The sequence below is a fragment of the Sminthopsis crassicaudata genome, chromosome 3 (assembly GCF_048593235.1).
Source record: "Sminthopsis crassicaudata isolate SCR6 chromosome 3, ASM4859323v1, whole genome shotgun sequence".
Classification (NCBI taxonomy): Eukaryota; Metazoa; Chordata; class Mammalia; order Dasyuromorphia; family Dasyuridae; genus Sminthopsis; species Sminthopsis crassicaudata.
The window spans coordinates 210,098,617-210,120,079 of NC_133619.1; the positions used below are offsets into that span (position 1 = coordinate 210,098,617).

The 21,463-nt window shown below is 33.3% G+C and overlaps 1 long non-coding RNA gene across 1 annotated transcript; it reads left to right on the plus strand.

The window, feature by feature from the left end:
- Positions 1-340: 340 nt before the first annotated feature.
- LOC141560985 (uncharacterized) lies at positions 341-20,590 on the plus strand. Its single transcript, XR_012487928.1, has 4 exons — positions 341-533; positions 5,325-5,393; positions 5,706-5,792; positions 20,411-20,590. It is a non-coding gene; the product is annotated as an uncharacterized LOC141560985 (long non-coding RNA).
- The last annotated feature ends 873 nt before the right edge of the window (positions 20,591-21,463 follow it).

Genomic DNA, 21,463 nt, shown 5'->3' on the forward strand with positions numbered 1-21,463 from the left:
TAATAATTTTAAGAGATTTTTTAAAAAGTTAGGAAACAGGAAAAAAAAGTCCTCAGGCCTGGCTAGGATTCCTTTACACAAAGTGGGTAGAAGTCCTAGGGACAGGGACTCCCTCATTGAATGGTTGTTCAATCCCTCCCTCCATCCCTTCCCCTAAGCAAAGCCTCATTGTTTTCCCTATTGTCCTATTTGGGCGTGGGAGGGTGGGAGATACAATAGCCAGCCAATCAAAGGCTAGTAGCCTAGGTTACTGAGGCAAACATTGCCCCAGGACAGTGGGCGGGGCTTTCCAGGCCTATAAATATTGGGGTGGGTCCCGCAGGTCAGTCAGGGAGTTACAGCTTTTTTGAAAGGTTGTCTTCTGTGGGAGCTCTTCCTAACTCCTTCCCATTCAGCTTTACTTCTCTCCTGTTTTTTATTCCCCTGTTTCTCTTCTCCCTTCTCTCATCCCACTTCCGCGTAATGTATAAAATCTATACAAGTCTGGCATTCATGAATTGTTTTCCGTGTAAGATTTGCCGCAAAAAGAAAAGGTAGGAAAGAGGGGACATGAGGGGTTGCCTGGCACCGTGGGGTCTGCTGTTTGGGTCGAGGCCCCGGGACTGAGGTTTGCTATTCTGGAGACCTTTGTTTGGCCCATTTTTGCCTCTTCTTGGAAAACCTGGAGCCCTGAAGGGGGGAAAGCCTGCTTTCTTAAAGAAATGGCAGGCTGAACTTTTGCTGATGGCATTAGTTTGTAAAGAAAACTTAATTTTTTCAACAATGTAATTTGAATCTAATTCGATTTGGACGTTCCCTGCCTCTGGAGGAAAAATCCAAATTTAAAAAGAGCCAAGGAATTGGAATAGCTTCTTAAGTATATTTACCTCCCTTGATGTATTTTGATATATTTTTCAAGTCCTTGGCATACAATTCTAAAAAGGACATGGCAATTTCCCTTTGCTAACATCACAGCTTTATGTATTTTACATTGTTCACCAACCTGAAATTATTTATGATTGTACTTATCATTTTTATGATTTACCCTTCTCCCATTTAAGCTTTTTTTTTTTTTTATGGTTTTTGTTCACTTCCTCCTGCTTAAGACCTACATTATCATTCTTGAATTCTCAGGGTATTTCTGCTTACAGCAAGTGAGTTGGTTTTTTGTAAAACTTTAAGTGAATTGTAAAATAATACATGAATTTGCTGCTCATAGCTAACCTGGAGGAAATATTCCGAGAAAAGTGTAGGAGCAGTCTAGGAGTAATCTGAAGTTACATATAATTGATGTGGATTTTCTTTCCACATAAGTTTTACGACCAAGAAGATGGGAAAATATGGTAAAGCCTAAAACCTGATTGCTTCCAACTATGTTGTTAACCTTCAAGTTGAATTTGAGTTTATGAAAATGAATTATTGAAAGAATTTTGTGTTAAGAAAAATGTTTTAGGTTGACATGTATGTCAGTTTATGTTGTTTTCTTTATTTCCCTTCCATTTCCTAGTCCCTTGGCAATTAAGGAAATATATTTAAAAGAATTGCATATATTTAAACTATATTAGATTGCATGTTGGGGGGGGAGAGAAGGGATAAGAGTGGGAGGGAGAAAAATTTGTAAAAAAGGAAAGTTGAAAACTATTTTTACATATATTTGGAAAAATAAATTACTATTTAAAAAAATAAAGTAAAAAAGGATTTTAAAGGCAACAACAGCAAAAAAAAAAAACAAAACAAAAAAAAAAAACTAGCCAATACAACTAACCCACTGCCTGTATGAGCTATGCTCCTTCCATACTCATTGCCCTCTAGCCCCTCAAAGAGGAAAACAACATTGGGAGATTTTTTTTCCCTCTCTTCCCTGTAAGCCAATTTTGGTGATAATTACTTTTAAGGACTATTTTGTAATTTTGTAGGATTAGTTTCTCTTTTGGTGTGGGGTAGATTCTGATTTTTATAACTACTGATTTGATCTTAGTCTTTCCTGAGCCTTCATTTTTACAAAAGATAACCCAGATTAACTTTCCTTTGTTTCTAAAAAAAGAAAAAAAAAGTTCCACTTCATTAAAATGGAATAAATAAAATGACTACTTTTCCCATGTTAGCAACACACTATCATTATGAATCTTTGGGATTGTTTTGGATCATTGTTGAAGGTGAAGTCTTTAACAGCTGATACTTGTTAAATAATCCTTGTCCTGTGTACTCTGTTCTGCTTTTGCTCACTTCCCTTTGCATCTCTTTTGTAGTTCATGGAAATCTTTACAGGTTTTTCTGAAAGCATCCTGCTTGTTCTTTTTTGGAGCACAGAATCATTCCATTACAATTATATATCACAACTTCTTCAGCCATTTCCCACCTGATGGGCATCACCTAGATTTCTGTTTCTTTGAACCATGAGAAGAGTTGCTCTGAATATTTTGATACAAATAGTACTTTTCCCCATTATTTTTTTTAATTTCTGGGGTACAGATCTATTTTTTTTTTCCTGAGGCTGGGGTTAAGTGACTTGCCCAGAGTCACACAGCTAGGAAGTGTTAAGTGTCTGAGACCAGATTTGAACTCTGGTCCTCCTGACTTCAGAGCTAGCTGACCTAGCTGTCCTTAGGAAATCACATTTTTAATCATAGTTTTACCACTGACACATATAACTTTGGAAAAGTCACTTTTCTATACTGGAACTTCATTCTAATTTGTAAAATGATGCGATTGGATCAAATAATATCTAAAATGATTTCTAGGTTTAAGAGTCTAAATAAAACTCACCCCTCTTCTCCCTCTACCCCCTTGCCCCTGACTTTCAGGCAACCTTTTTTTTTTTTTTTTTTTTTTTTTTTTGTTTGTCTTTGATATGGAATTCCCTTGTACCTTTTCTTCAGCCTTTCCTTTTCTTCTACTGCCCCAGCCATCCCCTCTCAAAGTCACTAACTCTATTAATCACTCTTGGCATTGCTTTAAGTAGTTTTAAAATGGGAATTTATGGAATTGAATTGAATGAATTTGTAATTGTAAGGTAGAATTTTTGTAGCAAAGCAGTATAAGATTTAGCAGCCTGGTTTTAATCCAGGTTTAATGGTTACTTAGGTGAAAAGAAGTTTACTTTTATACTTTACCTCTAAGCCTCAGTTTTCTCATCAGCAAAATGGTGTGTATTGTAAGGAAAATACTTTGTAAACTTCAAAGCAGTTTATAAATTTAAGCCAAAGAAGCATTTTAATCCCACCAGAAGTAATTATGTATTTTAAAAGTTTATACTTATTAATGTGAAATAAGGTAAATATTTGGTAAAGTGTATGTATCAGAAGGAAGCAGAAAAATTCAGGCACTTGCACTGAAGATATTTATTCAGAGAATTTACTCTTAAAAAAATAATTACTGGAACTTTCCCTGCATATGATCCAACTATGTATTTACAAAGAATGCAAAATACAGTCCCTTTTCTCTCTGGTTTAATGAGCTGGACAACATGTAAATACCTATGTGCAAACAAGATATATTCAGGATTAATTGGAAACAGCTATCAAAGAGGTTAATCATTTCTTAATGATGTCTTCATGATTTGTTAATTCTTTTTAGGATCAGGAAAGGCCATTTTGGATGAGTATAATTTACAGCAACTTTTCAAAGAACATTTTTACCAAGTTAAGATGGTAGTTACACTCTTCAGTAATGGAAAGGTTATTTTCACAAATGGAATTCCTAATTCTTCAAATACTGATGTGAAATTAGAATCTAGTCTTCCATCTATAGGAATGGAATTTGTCACCTGAGCTGAATAGAATTTAAACTTCTGGGCAAGCATGTTCCTGATTTCTGAAAAGAAAAAAGATGTCAATTCTATAACCATAACCAATAATTTTAATACCTAAAAGAAAGAAAAAAAACCTGCCTCAGAATAAATTCTCAGAATAGTGTATTGTGGTCATGTCAAGGAGATAATAATACTTGGAGCCACTGTAAATCCATTAAGAAGTAGTCATTGTGACTTTAATTTCATTTCACTTTTCAGCACTTATTCTATTGGTATTAAAGGACCTTCTATAAACGTAGTATACCTAGATTTCAGCAAGATTATTTTCACCATCTCTTGGACTATTTCAGAAAGAGGGAGAGAAGTGAACTTGATGGGAATATACAGTTACAAAAATTCAGAATGAGATGAATTCTCAAAACCAAAAGATATGAATTAAGTGGGATTATTAGAAGTGTGGAAGTTTGTGGCCAGTCAAGAATTCCCCAATGTTGTGCCCTTGACCTTGTTAATTTATCTTTCATTTTAAAGATTAAAATGATGCCACACTTAATCCAGTACCCACTCTTTGGTGATGAAGCTCTCTAGAGTTACCAATGTAAATTTCAAAGACAGAAAACCAGCAGCCAGCCTGTCCTGTAAATATATTCCTGGCTTGTGTAGATTCACATAAAGCTTAACTTGGGTTTTCATGAATAGTCCACCACTTCTACTTCCTAATGAAATAAAATAACAGGATAAAGCATGAGTAGCTATACCAGTGTTAAAACAGGTGCTCATTTTGGTATAATGTTATAGTATTTATCTTAATGAGTCAATTAATGTATTCTGGACACATTTATATTGCTTGTAGATAGTGACTTTGGATCTGAGACCCAGGAATCACCCAGACCAGGTGAGTTACTAGGGGCAGAAAAAGATTTTTTTTCCTAAACATTTTTTTAAAGTGTCTAAATTTCTAATTCCTAAATATATATGTCTTGACTTTTTTTTTTCCCAAAAGATGTCTCTCATGATGACTCTAGCATACAATCTTTGTCCTCATGTTAAAAACAGGAGGATAGCTTTGTGGGTTGATCCTTCAAGTTCTTTTGTAAAGATCAGTGACTAGAGTGCTATATAAAACAGTGAATTCTTGAACTGAGATCCCTCAGAATTATTTTTCCCACCCACACATTATAATATGGCAAGTAGATTGGCCTGTACAATTTGGATACATCACATATTTTAAGGAAATATTAAAGTAACTGATCCTTAATTTATAGTACTTTGACTCCAAAATGATTCAACTTAAAGTGTGTACATTTATGTTAATGTTTCTTAGTAAGCTCATATTAAATTTGAAGTGTATTATTAGTGCTGTGGTGAATGCATTCTGTACTATATATGAATAAAATTTTATATAGAAATGATGAACTTAGACTTTAATTAAAAATTGAACTTACAAAACATTTAAAACTGATATGAAGTTATCTAGAACTTTTATTCTTCATTTTGTATTTGTACTTTAAGTTTATTCATGTTTGGCAAAGAAACCACGCTATCCTCTGGAGACTGCATTGCAGTATTTTTGAATGATTTTGTTTTCTTTTAGTGGTCTGGGAGTCCCGTATTTTCTGGAGGAGTCCAAAAGTGGACCCACAGGAGGAACACCACCCTGAATGTAATTCAACAAGATCATTATTTGAACAACAAATAATTTTGAAAATCTCTCCTGAATCTTTTCTTGTGATTTAAAAAAATGTATTTTCTCTATTAAGTACATTGTTATCAATGATGAACCTAACTGCCTTTAATTAAGCATGGACCTTGCAAAACATTTAAAACTGATATAAAGCTGTCTAGAATTGTTTACCATCTTTGTGTTACTTGGCCTTTAAGTTTATTTATAATTCCCAATGAAGTAAAAATACTCTCATAAAACCTATAACTTGACAGCAATGAAATACTTTTGAATGTTTTTGTTTTCCTTTAGTTGCCTGGCAATCTCCAGTTCTCCATCGGAATCCAAAAGTGGCCCCAGATATCTATATATGCCCAGAGGGGCAAAACCCTACTGATGGTAATTCAACAAGATTGTTATTTGATATCTCCCTTGCTTTCCTTACATGCATTTTCTTTGTTTCTTTGTTTCTTTCTTTTTTTTTTTTTTTTTTTTTTTTTTTTTTTTTTTTTTTTTTTGCTGAGGCAATTGGGATTAAGTGACTTGCCCAGGTCTTCCATGCATTTTCATACATAATTGTTCAATAAATACATACTTGTTTTTGAAAATCTCTTAATTCTTTTTCTCTGGTTTAAAATTTTTTTTTCTCTATTAAGTTTTTTTTTTTTTTAATTTCCTACTCTTAAAGTGTATTTATCAAAATTATCTAGCTATCATTTGAACACCATAATTATTCCAATAATGTTAGAAAAGGAAACGACTAAAGTCCAAAGTTTAAAAACATATGAAAAGATTGTTTGGAATGGTAATATGAAGGAATTAGTTATTTTTACATTGATCTTCTCGCATATAAATATGGATCTCAAATACAAAATACTAAATGAAAATTCTGGCCAAAAGAAATTGAGGAAGGGTGAAACTCAAGAGGCCTAAATACAATCATCTTATAAATATTCAATCAAGTGCTCACAAATTTAGGGAAGCGTTGAGTGGAGATGAAGCTGAGAAATTGCTTAATTTGCTGCATGTTGAACTTTGCAGAAGAATTTTTTAAAATGTGAGTCAGATTCAGGCATAAATTAAGATACTTTTTGTGAAATTTTTATGAACCTGAAGGCTTCCTAGCTGATAACTAGGGATCATACCGCTTAAAATTTAGTATCTTGTGAAATTTAGAAAAGAGGATGTATTTCTGCAGCACCACTTAATTAAAAAATATATTTTTAGCAGATACCTAATGCTGCTTCAGTCAACACTCTGAATCATGCTCTTCAAGATTTATACTTTTATTTTATGCTATGAATTTTTTTTTGTGTTTCCCATAACTTCTTCACAAAAGGTCTGCTTAATGTTCCTTTCTTTGGGAATCTTTAAATTTGGGCACTAATACAGGATTCATGATGTCTTTGTTCTCACTACATGACTGACTCGTGCTTTTCTGATCATGCATCAAGATATTACAATTTTTGCACAGAAATCATTCTGTAATAAAATATGTTGTTTAATGTACTTGAGAGGCACTATCAATTCAAAGATAAAACGAAAAACAATTCATATCCTCAAAGAGCTCACATGACAGATAAAGATAACTACGAGATAATTTGATGGGGAAAAAAAAGCACTCTTAATTTGGGAGATTTCACACAAGGGGGATCCTTTGAGCATGGAGTTTAAAGGAACTTAAAGATTTTTACAGGTGGAGTCAGAGGAGAAAGCATCTTTTGAAAGTATTCAGGAGAGCCTATACAAAGTCACAGAGACATAAAGTAGAATAGTTGGAATGAGTGAGGCATAGGCAATGTTGAAGAGGAATTGTGTGTATTAAGTCTGAAGTGTTAGGCCAGAATTGGACACCAAATGGCTTTATATATTAAGTTGAAGTTTGTTTTATATTGGAAATTGTAGGGAACCTGGAGGAATCCTGAGCAGGGAAGGTCATGGTGAGCTTCAGGAACATCATTTGCCCAGTTGTGTAAAGAAGTAGAATTAGGGAAGGAGAAAAATTAATTTGGTGAGCATTTGAGTATCCTTGTTATTGTGTGTGTCATCCAGAATATTGAATATTTATGATATTGCATGATTGACTAACCATCTGGGTGTTTGGTGGCATCCTCAAAGAAATTTCTGTGCTTTATATTTTTCTGTCATAGGAGACTTTATTAGGAAATAGAGATATTTCATATTAATATCTTTCCTCTTTTGTTTTGAATTTCTTGGTATCTGTCAGTAACTTGTTGTAGGAATTCCATGGGTTTTAAAATTTTAATCTCTAATTTTTTTTTTCTAATTTGGTGGTCTTTGTTCTAAGGAATCACTCTGACATCAGTTTTTGATTCAGAAATTACTTTCACAATACTAACTTGTCATCTTATCTCTTAAAAGAGGGTTTTTTTTATTTTTAAGAAGTCATCATCTAACATCTTCTAGCTTAATTGTCTTTGAAGTGTTCATGATTTACAAAAGTATGAACCTTTTGTGTAATCCGTTTGTGTAATCATTTGGTCTTCATATTTTCATGTTTTAATTGCAAACCATGCTTTCTAAAACACTTTCTCCTTATCATTCTCTTGTTTTAATTGGTTTGCATTCAGATCTTAATGTAGTTTGCAGGATCTTATCTAAATCTTTGTAGAATTCATCTAGTTCTGTATCATTTGCAATATATCTTCATGAATAAATTGAGTACTTACTCATGAACACAGGTAGGCATAATGGCCAAGAGAGAGGAAAAGAAATTGTATCAACTCTTTTAATTGTCTGCCCAAGAAACAGACTGTGTACACCACCCTTCCATTCCTTGTTTCTTCTAGTTTTATTCACAGTAAAAATTTGTTGGTATGGTTCATTTCCTCTAGTATAGTGGTGACTAATTCATCACTGAGTAAGGCTCTCAAAATTGAGAGTGGACTGATTCAGAATATCCCCCAGTTTTTTACTTTTGTACTTTTTGCAATTGACAAGGCATTTATATTTAGCAGCAACCTGCTTTTAGTAAATCACTCTTTAGTTAGATATCTTGGTCTCGGGTGGTATAAAAATTTAGTTACTAGAACTATTCTTTTTAAGAAAGAAGAATGCCAGAGCTTATAGTCTTTCTGAGGGCAGGGTCTGTTTTTGTCTTTCTATTCTAGTACCTAATTTTGAATGGATCTTAACAAATAAATGGAGGATACTTTGTTGGAGGATACTTAATAATCAGTTTGTTGATTAAATTAGAAAAACCTAGGGTAATTGTACACCCAGGTGAAGCATTGGACATACTTTAGTGGAAACATGCCCCACTGTAATTTGATTCAAGAATTCACTAAAAAGCATCCAACTCCTTGTTCTGGTGGTTCTATACAAAATTGATAGCTATATGTATAGACATGTTTGTAGTAGAAAAATGTAAGACGTTAAATTACTACTTACCAGGCAAATTTGAAATGGTAGTAAAAAATGTATATACATTTAAAAATACAAAATTTTCTTGTCATGCCAGCCATCTCAAACAGATACCAAATTGCTTGATCTTTTCAATGTTTTTTTTTTTTTTTTTCAGAAGCAGGGATATAAACTAAAGGATTAGAGAAATCTATATCTTAAGGTCAACGCTATTCCTTCATTTTGAACATTTCAGTTTGTGAGTTTTTAGGAATATATGTTTCTGAATAAATCAGAACTGAATAAAAAGTAGTAATATTTTCATCTTAAATTATAAAATAAGATAAAGTCACATAATCACATGCTGAAATAAAAATCTCTACCTCAAGTGTTTTGTTATTATTTGAAGCAAGGGAATATCAAGATAATAGTCTAGGTATCTACATTTTAAGAACACCATAGTGTGTCTTTTTATTTCTGGAGTTTATTTCAAAACCTGAATATTGAAAAAACTCATTTATATGGAAAGATTTAAGTGTTTCACTTTCCACAGATTTCTGTTCATGATATCTTTTTAATTTGGATATGTGCATGATGTAGTACATGTGTTAATCTGAATTCTATTTAAATAACTAAAATTCCTACATGTCTATTGCATGTTTCTAAAATCAATTCTATACCTGATTGTAAAGAAAAACACAATACATACACATTATGAAATAATCCCCATTATACTAATTTGAACACCTTTCAAAAATTTTTTTTAGCATTAGATATTTTTTTTTTAGATAGAGAAGCTAATTTTTTATATCTTCCTCTTCATCAGTGCCTACCAAAAACAGTAAGATGCAAAGGGAAAAATTAAAGATAAAGTTAATACAAGAAGGATATTTAGGAAAATATTTAATCACCACTTAATCTTTTAAATGTTAAAAAATTACTGGCCTAGGAATATTCTTAAATGAGATTTGATACCACTTTTCCCTTGATCATGGTGTGATTCTAACCTCACTATTACTTTGTTTTACATACACTTTATTAGTATGCTAGAAATGAATATGTGTAGTGGATGCTTGTGCATGTGCATTTGTCTGAATATGGCTGTGTGTATACTTTTCCCAAGAAAAAGCATTTCTTAGCAGATTTGTCCTGTAATTTAACTAATTTATCTTAGAAAATTGCTATTTCATTAATGTTTTGTCAGCCTTTTCCACAGACTCTGCCATTCAAAAATGCCAATTGCAAAACCTAAAATATTTGTCAGTTTTTACAAAGATGTATATTTGTCATAAATGAACTATTAGCTCAAGTTGTGTTATTTCAACTTCATATCCCTAATATGATTTCTTTCAGCATAACCAAATATCATTTTTAATAATGTGTAAATGTTATATTTTTATCTAGAATGCTTGCAGGTTTGCACATAATAAATAGAGCAGTTAGCAATTTAAAAATGTCTGTTTTTTAAAAATCTTTTTAAACTTTTAAAATTACTATCTGTTAAGAAGCAATCTGAAGAGAGCCAGGGGCATCAAGTACCTTAGAGAAACCATTTCTCTATGATAAATAATGTTCACTTTATTTTATTTTAAACTATAAAGTTCCATTTTACTGGAACATTATTTTAAACTATAAAATTCCATTATACTGGAAAGGAACCCGTGAAATGTTATGTAATTTTCATTTTCTAACCCCAAAGAGCATACACATTACAAAAAAAAATCAGTTGGAAAAGGTAGTGTGACTACTGTGCCCTATATACTATTTAAAAAAAAAACACAGATTTAAAATTGGCTTCTTATGAGTAAGGATTTTTTCTTCTTTGTACTTGTTTTCCCGCCTGGCACATGTTGTATATGACATGCAAAATTTTATACATTGGTTGATCTTGGAATGCCGGAAGACAAAAAAATCATTTAGAGTAAATTGTAATTTATCTTTAGATTAGTGATGACTGTGCATTAAACAATATTGTATTTATTATAATTAAGTTACATGTGAAATGTATTTATCAATAATTAAAAATTGCTAATTCTAGATTGCAGGACACCTGATGTCTCTATATTCATATAATTTTGTTATTCCAGAACAAGGATTTTTGGATAGATTTGACTTGATATTGTAATAAATTTTGTGGGAATATTGATAACTTGTAGAAGTGGGTTATCTGGTTTGAAATGGAGTCATTTTTGTTAGTAGTAAAAGCCTAAGAATTTATTATGAAGTACAAAATAAGACATGCATGTTCTTTTCTCTCAAATGGAACTGAACTTTTTGGATAGAGTTGTGCCTTTTCTCCCAAATTAGGCAGCAGCAATCAGTATTAGAGAATATGTATAGGGGATGCTTGTGCATGTGCATTTCTTTGTGTGTGTTGCTTGCTTTTATCTCCTTCGGTTGTGAATTTACTGAAAATGGTCAATTGTAATGTTATGTTAATAATCTTTAAATAAAGCCAGGTCATCTTATAGAATTACTGTCATTTAAGAGAAGATAGGGTATTTTTACACTATCATAGACTAATTTTTACTTAAGACTTAATTGATTCTTGGCAATACAATTCCAGTTTATCTTATGAAACTGACATAAAATCCGAACCAAACTTACCACCAGGCATACACTCAGGCTTTCCCCCCAGTGGGTTGAGTCTTTTGTTTTGTTTTGGTAGTAATATCTCAGAAAATGCGTTTAAATTTTTTTTTTAATGATTTTTTTCCCCATCCCTGCCCACTTCCCACCTCAGGGTACCTGAATATAAAATTTTAAATGAAAATAGAAGTCAAAATAGTAAGTGTCAATTAATTATATCTCAATTTCTCTTCTTTTTTATTTAGATTTTTGTAGACTTCCAGCCCTAATATGCTTCACTCCCCAGGACTTTAGAGATTATAATTTTCAATAATGATAAAAGAATTGTTACTCTAATTTCTTCTTCATTAGTGGCAAGTTCTCCCTTTTCATTTGTGAGACTTAACAATTTGATTTTCTTCCTTTTTCTAGTCAAATTAACTGAAGGTTTATTTATTGTTTTGTTCACAAAATCAACTTAGTTTTATTTATTAATTCAATAGTTTTCTTATTTACAATTTTATCAATCTCCCACTTTATTTTCAGAATTTCAGATTTGGTATTTGAGGGTTTTTCATTTGTTCTTTTTCTAGCTTTTTTGGATGTAAGCCAATTCATTGATTTTTTTTCCCCTCTATTTTACGTAAGTAAGCATCTAAATATATAAAGAAAAATTTCCTTTAATAACTTTTTTGGCTGCATTCCATAAATTGTTAAGCTGTTGTCTCATTGTCATTCTATTGGATGAAGTTTATTGTGTATATCATTTGTTGTCTTACTCATTCCTTCTTTAGGATTAGATTAGTTTCCAACTAATTTTTGGTCTATTTTTCCCTGGCCTTGTTTTGCTTGGGATTTTCATTGCATCGTGATCTTGAAAATTTTTTTTTTTTTACAATTTCTACCTTTCTTCATTTGGAGTTTTTTATGTTACCTTTCTTCATTTGCAGTTTTTGTATAGGTTCCACAAACTGTTGAGAAAAAATAAACTCCTTTCTACCTCCATTCACTTTTCTCCAAAGATCTATTATACCTAACTTTTCTAACATTCTGTTTACCTCCTTACCTCCTTTCTTATTTATTTTGTGGTTCGATTTATCAAGTCTTGAGAGAGGACAAGGTTGAGATCCCCCCACTACTATAGTTTTACTATCTATTTTTTCTTGCAAATCAACTTCTCCTATAGGTATTTAGATGCTATACCATTTGGTGCACATAAGTTTAGTATGCTGATATTGCTTCATTATGATAGTTTCCTTCATAATTTCTTTTCTTTTAATTTGATCTATCTTTGCTTTTACTTGATCTTAGATCAGCATCACTACCCCTGCTTTTTTACTTCACCTGAAGCATAATAAATTTTGCTCCCCCCTGCCCTTACCTCCTATGTCCTTTCATTTATGGGAGAATTCATTCCATTCACATTCTGTATTTCTTGCCATCTTATTTACCCTAAGTTATGCTTTTCTCTTTCCTTTCCCTCTTCCCTCCTCCATTTTGCTTCTGATCATCACCTCTCAAGCAGCCCTCCTTTTTTAGAGTTCCTCCCCCTTATGCCTTTCTCCTCTTCTGTTTTCCCTTTTATTAGCCTTCTCCTTTATTCTCCACTTTCCCCTCCCACTTTCCTATAAAGTGAGACAAGTTTCTCCGTGAAACCAAATATATCTAATAGTCTCTCATTCAGCCAATTCTGATGAGAGTAATAGTCACACAATGCTCACTCCATTTCCTTCTTTCCCTCTATTATAATAGGTCTTCTTTGCCTCTTCATGAGATGTAATTTCTTTTATTTTCCCTCTTTTTTCCTCTTTTTTTTCCAGTACAAGCCCCTTTTTACTTCGTACTTTTCCTATTATAATAAAATCAAATTATACCCACACTCTTTAACTATACCCAACTCTGATTTACCCATACTTGATTCTGAGTCAGTTGTTGGTGGCAGTCTTTGGACAAGGAGGAACACTTTTAGTACCAGATCTTGTGTCCACAGTGGAGACACAACTAATCCTCATAGTTCCAGAGCTAAAAAAGAATGCTTGAGATAACTCCCAGGCCAGGAGAGTAGTAAATACATCTCTCCTTGAATCACACCTTGTGGAAGAACGGAAAACTCTTCTGTGAGATCCCTAGAGGTACCTTTGAAAAAGTTGCACAAAATTTCTGGTTTGGAAACAGAGCACCCTCCATTTTGGAAGCAGATCCCTACATGAATAAAGAGTGAAAAAGTCCATCAATTGTGAAAATGAGCAAATAGCTGAAAAAATTCTGACCATGGAATGATACTTTGGTGACAAAGATCAAAACACATACTCAGAAAAAAAAAAGTTTCTACATACAAAGTTTCCAAGAGAAATTTTAGTTTCAGGTCATGCAAGAACTTAGAAAGTATTAAAAAAATTAAGAACTAGAGGAAAAATTGGGAAGAGAAGTGAAAATGATGCAAGAAAATTATGTAAAATAAGTCAACAGCTTGGTAGAGAAGAAAAACAAGTACCCAAGAAAATAACACTTTTAGAAGGCCAGCTGGTCCAAATGGTAAGGAAAGTAGACAATAGTGAAGAAAATGATGCTTTCCAAACCCAAACTGGCCAAATGGAAAAGGGGGATATCAAAGCTAAGTGAAGAAGTGAAGAAAATCATTCTTTAAACATTAGAATCAAGCAACTGGAAGCTCATGTCTATGAGAAATCAGAGAAGACAAAATCAAAAGAATGAAAAAAATAGAAGAAACTAGGAAATCATTAGAAAAACGATTGACCTGGAAAAAAGATCCAGGTGAGATGGTTTAAAAATTATTGGATTGTCTCAAAACAATCAAAAAACTGCCCTATTTCCTAGAACCAGAGGTTAAAAATAGAAATGGAAAGAATCCACCAATTACTTTCTACAAGAGATCCCCAAATGAAAAGCCCCAGGAATAAAAGATTTGGCAATTTCTACAGGATTAATGTGAAATGTTTGACAGAGATTACATAACTTACTGTACATGTTTTGAGAGGGAATTCCCATGTGCCTTTTGGTTTGCTTAATAAAAAACCTCTTAAGATTGTTTCTTTAATTTTGATATGCCATGATTTTGTCAGTTTTGCAAAATTATTAGATGCTTTCTTGCCATTTTTAGCACAATTCACGAGTATGCCATTATGGTAGGTAGGTCTACTTTTATACATAAAATTCAAAATGCCATTCTTAGATATAGAATAAAAGGTAAATTTATAGTTGTACCCTTCCCTTATTTTCCAGATAGCAAAAAAAAACAAGTGATTTGGTCAAGATCAGAAAGTATTTTTGAAGAGGAATTCTACCTTCCCTGGTTCCAAAGAAAATTAAAGATTATGAAAAATTTATTTGGATTGCTAAACAAGAGTGGGTGGGCATGTGGCAGATGATTGACTGGGAACCATTAGTTTTGCGAAAAAGTCAAATATTGTGAGGTTAACTTTAATGTATGTTCCATCACTCATCACTCATCTATAACAGTTAATCTAACAGACTGTATGCCTTCTGTCCAAGAAACAGGATAGATTAAACAAATAACCACCTCCCAAGTTCTAATGAGGGAGGGTGGTAGGATCACCTACGCCAGCAGAACCCAAGCACCTGTTGGTCTTGCTAGGAACCAGCTATAAATCTTTTAAAAGGCTGAAGCAAGGAAGAGCCCATATGGAGGATTTTAGGGGGCTTAGCATGGTCAGTTTCCCAACTGATAACCTTCAGATTATTAACTGACAGTTGCCATGAGCAAATGCTTTCCAAAATGAAAACATATTTGTAAAGTATGGGCTAACTCCATGGAGGGCCGCAGGATCAGCCAGAGTCAGGATAAATCAAAGTCCTTGGTCTTTAAGGGGAGATGGGCAAGCTGCCTCGAGGCATGCCAAAAAAGTATCCTGGAACCTGGAGTCTCAAGCTTTTCTCCTCTTTCTGCCATCAAGTGACTCTCTGACTTCTTTCCTTCAGCCCTTGCTTGTAATTATCTAACTACAAAAACATTCAGCAAGCACCAATGCTGAGAGCCATCACACCACCATCTCATCTAAATATGTATATAGAGATAATTCACAACAAATAGGTAATTAGCCTTAAGTGTGCTCTCTTGTCTGATTTCAAGCATACCTTTTTCAGTTTCAGCTCTCTATAGGAAATACAGATTTTTTTTCTGGAATTTATGTAATTTTTTTTATTTTATAATTATAACATGTTTGACAGTACATATGCATAAGTAATTTTTTACAACATAAGCCTTTGTACTCCCTTCTGTTCTGAATATATGCAGAACCAAATTTTGTTGTTGTTGCAAGGGAAGAATTGGATTCGGAAGGTAAAATTAACCTGGGAAGAAAAACAAAAAATGCAAACAGTTTACACTCATTTCCCAGTGTTCCTTCTCTGGGTGTAGCTGATTCTGTCCATTATTGATCAATTGGAATTGGATTAGATCTTCTCTATGTTGAAGATATCCACTTCCATCAGAATACATCCTCATACAGTATCATTGTTGAAGTATATAATGATCTAGTTCTGCTCATTTCACTCAGCTTCAGTTGATGTAAGTCTTTCCAAGCCTCTCTGTATTCATCTTGCTAGTCATTTCTTAGAAAACAATATTCCATAACATTCATATACCATAATTTACCCAACCACTCTCTAGTTGATGGGCATCCATTCATTTTCCAGTTTCTAGCTACTACAAAAAGGGCTGCCACAAATATTTTGGCACATACAGGTCCCTTTCCCCTCCTCAGTATTTCTTTGGGATATAAGCCCAATAGCAGCAATGCTGGATCAAAGGGTATGCCCAGTTTGATAACTTTGTGGCATAATTCCAGATTGCTCTCTAGAATGGTTGGATTTTTTCACAACCCTACCAACAATGCAGCAGTGTCCCAGTTTTCCCACATCCCCTCCAACATTCATCATCATGCGTTCCTGTCATCTTGGTCAATCTGACAGGTGTGTAGTGGTATTTCAGAGCTGCCTTAATTTTCATTTCTCTGATCAGTAGTAATTTGGAACACTCTTTCATATGAGTGGAAATAGTTTCTATTTCATTATCTGAAAATTGTTCATATTCTTTGACCATTTATCAATTGGAGAATGGCTTGATTTTTTAATAAATTAGAGTCAATTCTCTGTATATTTTGAAGATGAGGCCTTTATCATAACCTTTAATTTAAAAATGTTTTCCCAATTTGTTACTTCCCTTCTAATCTTGTTTACATTAGTTTTGTTTGTACAAAAGCTTTTTAATTACATGTAATCAAAATTTTCCATTTTGTGATCAATAATGATCTCTAATTCTTCTCTGGTCATAAATTCCTTCCTCCTCCACAAGTCTGAGAGGTAAACTATCCTATGTTCTTCTAATTTATTTGTGATCTCGTTCTTTATGCCTAAATCATGGACCCATTTTGATCTTATCTTAGTATGTGGTGTTAAGTGTGGGTCCATATCTAATTTCTGCCATACTAATTTCCAGTTTTCCCAGCAGTTTTTGTCAAATAATGAATTCTTATCCCAAATGTTGGGATCTTTGGGTTTGTCAAACACTAGATTGCTATTTTTATTCACTATTTTTTCCTGTGAACCTAACCTATTCCACTGATCAACTAGTCTAATTCTTAGGCAATACCAAATAGTTTTGGCGACTGCTGCTTTATAATATATTTCTAGATCAGGTAAAGCTAGGCCACCTTCATCTGACTTTTTTTTTCATTAATTCCCTTGAAATTCTCGACCTTTTGTTCTTCCATGTGAATTTTTTTATTTTTCTAGGTCATTAAAATAGTTTCTTGGGAGTCTGATTGGTATAGCACTAAATAAATAGATTAGTTTGAGGAGTATTGTCATCTTTATTATTTTCGCTTGGCCTATCCAAGAGCACTGAATGTCTTTCCAATTATTTATATCTGACTTTTTGTGGCAAGTGTTTTCTAATTTTGCTCATATAATTCCTGACTTTCCTTTGGTAGATATATTCCCAAATATTTTATACTATCGTCAGTTATTTTGAATGGAATTTCTCCTTGTATGTCTTGCTGTTGGATTGTATTGGTAATGTATAAAAATGCTGAGGATTTATGTATATTTTGTATCCTGCAACTTTGCTAAAGTTATGAATTATTTCTAACTGCTTTTTAGCAGAGTCTTTGGGGTTCTCTAAGTATACCATCATGTCATCTACAAAGAGTGGTAGTTTGATTTCCTCATTACCTATTCTAATTCCTTTAATCTCTTTCTTAGCTCTTATTGCCGAGGCTAGCATTTCCAGTACAATATTGAATAATAATGGTAATAGTGGGCAACCTTGTTTCACTCCTGATTTTACTGGAAAGGTTCCAATTTATTTTCATTATATATGATGTTTACTGATGGTTTTAAATATATGCTCCTGATTATTTTAAGGAATAGTCCATTTATTCCTATAGTCTTAAATGCTTTTAGTAGGAATGGATGTTGGATTTTATCAAATGCTTTTTCTGCATCTGTTGCGATGATCATATTGTTTTTGTTAATTTCATTATTGATATCGTTGATTATGCTAACAGTTTTCCTAATATTGAACCAGCCCTGCATTCCTGGTATAAATCCCACTTGGTCATAGTATATTACTATCCTGGGGATGATTTTCTGTACTCTTTTTGATAATATTTAAGATTTTAACATCAATATTCATTAAGAAGATTGCTCTATACTTTTCTTTCTCTGTTTTCAGCCTACCTGGTTTAGGTATCAGTACCATTTCTGTGTCATGAAAGGAATTTGGTAGGACTCCTTCAATCCCTACTTTTTCAAATAGTTTATATAGCATTGGAGTTAATTGTTCTTTAAATGTTTGGTAGAATTCACATGTAAATCCATTTGTTCCTGGGCATTTTTTTCTTATGGAGTTGGTTAATAGCTTGTTTTATTTCTTTTTCTGAAATGGTACTATTTAGACTATTTATTTCTTTCTCTCTTAATCTGGGCAAGCTAAATTTTTGAAGATATTCTTCAATTTCATTTAAGTTATCAAATTTGTTGGCATAAAGTTGGGCAAAGTAACTCCTAACTATTGTTCTAATTTCTTCTTCATTAGTGGCGAGTTCTCCCTTTTCATTTTTAAGACTAACAATTTGCTTTTCCTCTTTCCTTTTTTTAATCAGATTTACTAAGGGTTTGTCTATTTTGTTGGTTTTTTCATAAACCAACTCTTAGTTTTTTTAATTAATTCAATATTTTTTTTACTTTCAATTTTATTAATCTCTCCTTTTATTTTGAGAAATTCAAATTTCGTGTTTGTCTGGAGGTTTTTAATTTGTTCCTTTTCTAGCATTTTTAGTCGTAAGCCCAATTCATTAACTTTCTCTTTCTCTATTTTATGCAAGTAGGCCTCTAGAGATATAAAATTTCCCCTTATTATTGCATTGGTTGTATCCCATACATTTTGGTATGATATTTCATTATTGTCATTTTCTTGGGTGAAGTTATTAATTATGTCTATGATTTGCTGTTTTCACCCAATCATTCTTTAGTATGAGATTAGTTTCCAATTTTTTTTTGTCTATTTTCCTCTGGTTTTTTATTGAATGTAATTTTCATTGAATTATGGTCTGAAAAGGATTCATTTACTCTTTCTGCCTTACTGCATTTGATTTTGAGGTTTTTATGTCCTAGTATATGATAAATTTATGTATAGGTTCCATTCCATGAACTGCTGAAAAGAAAGTGCACTCCTTTTTGTCTCTATTTAGCTTCCTCCAAAGATCTATCATATCAAACTTTTCTAGAATTCTATGTACCTCTTTGACTTCTTATTTATTTTTTGGTTTGATTTATCTAATTCTGAGAGTGCAAGTTTGAGATCTCCCACTATTATAGTTTTGCTGTCTATTTCTTCTTGCAGTTCTCTTAATTTCTCTTTTAAAAATTTAAATGCTGGACCACTTGGAGCGTATATGTTTAATATTGATGCTGCTTCATTATCTATGCTACCTTTTAGCAAGATATAATGCCCTTCTTTATCTCTTTTAATTAGATCAAGTTTTGGTTTTACTTGGTCTGAGATGAGGATGGCTACCCCTGCATTTGTCTGAGCAGTGTGAGCTGCCTGCCTTGCTCTCACTGCTTGCCTCAGCCTGTGTCCAGTCTGTCCCCTCCCCCGAGCAAACACAGACCTTTTTTGGCAAATTTCAAGGATGTCTTCTGTTGGTAATTATTTGTGGGGTTTTTTCCAGTGAAGCATTAATTCCGAGGCTTGTCATGAAGTAAATTCTGAGAGAAAACGCGGAGCTCAAGCATCTGTGTGCCTCCTCACCACCATCTTGGCCGGAATTCCTGCAATTTATAATAAAGAAAAATTATGCTTAAAGTTGGGGGGGTGGTATAAAAGGGAAGGTGTAAGAAATGAATTCAAGATGTGAGCTAGAACATAACTGGACCCACTCTTCTGGAGTCGAGTTACAGTGAAAATCAAGATTGTAAATCTGAAATATTGGAGGCCAGGCAAAAGAAATGCTTTGCAATCTCCATTTATTAATCTTAAACTAGTGTTACATTACACTACCTCCAAGTGATGCCATAAACTTTCCAGGGTTAATGCATAAACCACATTTGACATTTCAGTATCATCTTAAGTATCCATACCAAGATTCTTATCAAAATAGCATTATAAATAGTATAGTTGTGATGCTTATCAATACCAACTAAATTGAAAATAGTTGTGATTTTTATCAATACGCTAGTTTTTATTGAACAATCATAAATAGAAATTATCATGCCAATGGTTTTTCCATAATAAGTCTTTTTTTTTTTTCCTGAGGCTGGGGTAAAGTGACTTGCCCAGGGTCACACAGCTAGGACGGGTTAAGTGTCTGAGACCAGATATGAACTCGGGTCCTCCTGAATTTAGGGCTGGTGCTCTATCCACTCAGCCACCTAGCTGCCCCCAGAACAAGTCTTAAGTAGAATAATTGTGATGCCTTGTTCCTATCACATGCATTCTCTATCAAGATGAACCTAAATTTATCTCAAGTATATCTTTCATTCATTATTAGGGAGAGGATGAACCAATGCTTTGAATTATTTTGAATTGTTTTTTCTTACAGAGAGCAAGTCTCAAATAATACCTGTACTGAAGTATTCCTGTACATGGACTTATTCAACACTGGTCCTGTACACCACTCATGTATTTCAGTCATTGCTTTATCCATCACTTGTTCCAGTTGCTGGCAATTGGCACTCAGAAGAGAAGAGGGGAACAGCTCTCACCAGAGAGGAATTTTTGAAATGGGAAAATAAATGACAAATAGTAAAAAGCTGGGTCTCATGAGTTTCTTGTAGATGCTTTTTCTCTATGAATTATCATGAAATTTTGCTTAACCTAAGAGAATTAAGGTGCCAATTGTAATACATAAGAAGGATGTAAGAATAGAGACAGATTCTGAAATAACCAAGGATAATGATTCTAGGGATGTGGAAAAGAACACGGAAGCAGGACTACCCACTCCTAATACTGAGATACTAAAAAGGACTCATAATTTGAAAATGAAGCAACAGGAAGTACTCTTAATTTCAAACCTGATCTAGCTACAGCTTCAGCTCTTCCCTATGCCATCATCTACCACAAAAATGAGTAGTACAGAAAGCAGAGTTAACAGAGATGCAGAAAAAGATGTTCCATGAGAATTAAATCAGAAACTGCATTTAATTTAGACACTGGAGTCAGGGACAGGCAGTATACCTACATCAAGCATTCCAGAAATCCTGCAAAGTTATGTAAGAGATTTTTGGAGCCCAAAATAAAAACTACTTTAACCGGCCCAACCCCTCCCCTCCTCACCCCCATTCCTTGACTTTTTTTTCACCTTAGCTGGCTGAAATCCTTTAAATTCTAGGTCGAGTCCACTACATGACTTTCCTATCCTGGTGCATATAGCCATGATGGAGTATTTAAAATTCTTCACTTGCTGAAGTACCTTCTTACCATATGACTAAATGCTCCAAGCCTAATCCTCAGGATGCTCTCTGAAAAACCTGGAATGTCCTCCATGAGCTCAAGCATAGTGAAAAGAACTGTGTCCATAATAATAGCAATGCCATGGCAAGATCTGTTGCAAATGACTTTGCTATTTTCAGCAACACTATGATCCAGGATTACT